Here is a 3,992-nt window from a genome sequence, read left to right as displayed (position 1 = left end):
TTATATTGTGTTCTTTTTCTTATACTTAAATCTATTAATCTGAATTAGGTCTTGACTGAACACTACTGTACACCACAGTACTATATAAACAACATTAATATTTCATTTGTGCAAAACCTTCAAAGCATTTCTCCCAAAACCCCAACCGACAATAAATCAACTCAGCAACATTCCAGCTATATGGTGGCAGTCTGTAAATAATTGAGTCCGGATCAGACAATCCAGTGATCAACAGCACGAGCATCGATCTACTTAACTCGGATGCGATGACATGTGTCAAATAGGTCAGCGAGCTTGACCACCCGATCCCGTTAGTCGCCTCTTACGACAGGCACGGGTTGCTGAAGATCATTTCTACAGCGATCTTCACGGGTCATATTTAATTGTGGGACCTGACATATTCCTCCAAGTATTGGTGTTTCTGAGTCATGTATTTGAGGTCTTTCAGGAAGTTAATTACGTTTTACGCCGCTTTTAGCAATATTCCAGCAATATCACGACGAGGGACACATGAAATGGGCTTCACACATTGTATCCATGTGGGGAATCGAACCCGGGTCTTCGGCCTGACGAGCGAACGCTTTAGCCACTAGGCTACCCCACCGCCCCTCTTTTAATAAGAGATGGGTGAGAAGAACAGAAATCAGCACACAGCACTAAGAAGAAATTATGCTGTCCGTATTAATATGCTTTGAGCGCGCTCTCCTTGAATTTACTTACGGCACACATACTCGTACAGGCATAAGACCCAGGTATACAATTTCACAGAGTCCATTTAAATCAAGTCATTTATTCACACAGCGTAATGAAACACTTCAACGACAATCATAACCACCACCAACCTCCAGGATTACCGTCATAGTTTCCAGTCAGCAATTTGAAACCCCACAATATACCCACACGTCACAATTGTTCAACAAAAGTTGTAAAATGAATTATCAGTCATAAATAATATTTCGTAACAAAAATAGAATGTAGCATCACGCAATATTTGACAAACGTCTTGAACATGTGTGTTAGGACTTGGTCCCAGCACAAACAGGGCACACGGTACACCGGGTGATATATTTTATGGCGCTTCATACAGTGCCAAGTTAGGCCCATGCATATGGAAACCGTTTTCACATTCATTATAAGAAATATTGACATCATAAATTCTTTTTAAAATATCTTGAATGAAAATAGAGATATCTTGAATTGAATTGAAGATGGTTCGAATAGAGAAAATTATAGATATCTGCATGAATTCATGATATCGTGAAATGAATTAAGGATATGATGAAGCATATTAATGATATCTTGAAAAACACTGCTGACATCTTGAATTGAATTATTGATATCTTGAAATAAATTGCAGATATCTCATGAGATAACGTATTGAGAAATTACTGATATCTTAAATTGTTGTAAAGATATTTTGAATGGAATTGAATATATCTTGAATTGACTATGTACACTATGACCGTAATTGTTTTATTGATATCTTAAACACATAAACATATTTCGTGATATCTCTATAACATAGATATCAGTAATTCTAGTTGGATATCAGAAATTAATTAAAGATATCCTCAATTATTTACCGATATCTTTAGGACATTATTCATATCTTTAACTAGAATGCAGATATATTTAAACAGTTAACGATATCTTGAATTTCTTACTAAATATGAGAACGGCTTGCCACAGTGCAGTGTATTGCATAGAATATGTCCATGGCTACCTTAAGTTGTTGGTATGCGGCATTCTCTCCCAAGCACCTTGTCGGGCGGTCGAAATGTAAAATCAAAATGAAACATAAATAATCGAGTCTGGACCAGACAATCCACTGATCAACATCATGAGTGAGTGAGTTTAGTTTTACGCCGCACTCAGCAATATTCCAGCTATATGGCGGCGGTCTGTAAATAATCGAACCTGGACCAGACAATCCACTGATCAACATCATGAGTGAGTGAGTTTAGGTTTACGCCGCACTCAGCAATATTCCAGCTATATGGCCGCGGTCTGTAAATAATCGAACCTGGACCAGACAACCCACTGATCAACATCATGAGTGAGTGAGTTTAGGTTTACGCCGCACTCAGCAATATTCCAGCTATATGGCGGCGGTCTGTAAATAATTGAACCTGGACCAGACAATCCAGTGATCAACAGCATGACCATCGTTCTACACAATTAGGATACGATGACATGTGTCAACCAAGTCAGCAAGCCTGACCACCCGATCACGTTAGTCACCTCTTACGACAAGCATGGGTTACTGAACACCTTATACCGTACCACTGTATTTATCATCCATGCGAAGGACTCGTGTACACATATGTGTTCATAACTGAAAAATGCCTAAAGGCGTAGTACCAATTCCCAATGGAAATGACTTTAGTAAATTAGCATGTCTTCAGTGGTATATTGACATGCTTCTGTAAGTACTTGTATATTGCTTAATATTCTGGTGTTTCACGTTTCATATGTCATGTAGCCGTGTTTCACGTATGTGGAAAGGAGTTATATGTTCCACGTTTCATATATCATATAGCCGTGTTTCACGTATGTGGAAATGAGTTATATGTTCCATGTTTCACATGTCATGTAGGCGTGTTTCACGCATGTGGTAATGAGTTATTTATAAGTTCCACGTTTCATATATCATATAGCCGTGTTTCACGTATGTGGACAGGAGTTATATGTTCCACGTTTCACATGTCATGTAGGCGTGTTTCATGTATGTGGAAATGAGTTATATGTTCCAAGTTTCACATGTCATGTAGCTAGGTTTCACGCATGTGGAAATTAGTTATATGTTCCACATTTCACATGTCATGTAGGCATGTTTCACGCATGTGGAAATGAGTTATTTTTAAGATCCACGTTTCACATGCCATGTAGCTAGGTTTCACGCATGTGGAAATGAGTTATTTATAAGTTCCACGTTTCACATGTCATGTAGGCGTGTTTCATGTATGTGGAAATGAGTTATATGTTCCACGTTTCACATGCCATGTAGCTAGGTTTCACGCATGTGGAAATTAGTTATATGTTCCACATTTCACATGTCATGTAGGCATGTTTCACGCATGTGGAAATGAGTTATTTTTAGGTTCCACGTTTCACATGCCATGTAGCTAGGTTTCACGCATGTGGAAATGTGTTATATGTTCCAAGTTTCACTTGTCATGTAGGCTTGTTTCACGTATGTGGAAAGGAGTGTTATGTTCCACGTTTCACATGTCATGTAGGCTGTTTTCACGTATGTGAACATGAGTTATGTGTTCAATGTTTCACATGTCAACATGGCGAGTCATAGCACGTCCCTAATGTAGGCTGTGATAATCCTCAAGGTCGGAAACATTAACGGTGGACGGACATCTTTGAGGGCTGGACTCCTATCTACCTCCATTGCAAACACATCCAAGGCGTACTTCAGTGTCAACAGTATGTCCACTAGAAACAACACGATGAAGAACCCAACAATAACGGTCAGGAGGCGGAGTAGAAACAGGATTATCTCCCTTATACATTTGTCCAGGATCGGCGATATGTCCTTCCTCAGCAGAGTGCACTCCTGCTTCTGCAACAGATGATTTACCTGATAGAATCAACGTTTGCAGCTTCCCCTTCCCCTCCGACTCCGACTCCCCCCTAAATAAATATATAAATAATAAATAAAGAAGGATGGATGGATGGATGGGTGGGTGGGTGAATGAGTGAATGAATGAATGAATGAATGATTAAATAAATAAATAAGGATGGATAGATGGATGGATGGATGAATGAATGAATGATTAAATAAATAAATAAATAAATAAATAAATAAATAAATAAATAAATAAATAAATAAATAAATAAATAAATAAATAAATAAATAAATAAATAAATAAATAAATAAATAAATAAATAAATAAATAAATAAAATAAATAACATTGCTGCAATATTGCATACCGGCATACCAGCTTACCAACTCCCCTTGCAAACCTGTTAATGTAACCTT

Source organism: Haliotis rubra, unplaced genomic scaffold (assembly GCF_003918875.1).
Source record: "Haliotis rubra isolate DU_JTF1 unplaced genomic scaffold, ASM391887v1 Scf650, whole genome shotgun sequence".
Lineage (NCBI taxonomy): Eukaryota > Metazoa > Mollusca > Gastropoda > Lepetellida > Haliotidae > Haliotis > Haliotis rubra.
This window is presented reverse-complemented; position numbering follows the sequence as displayed.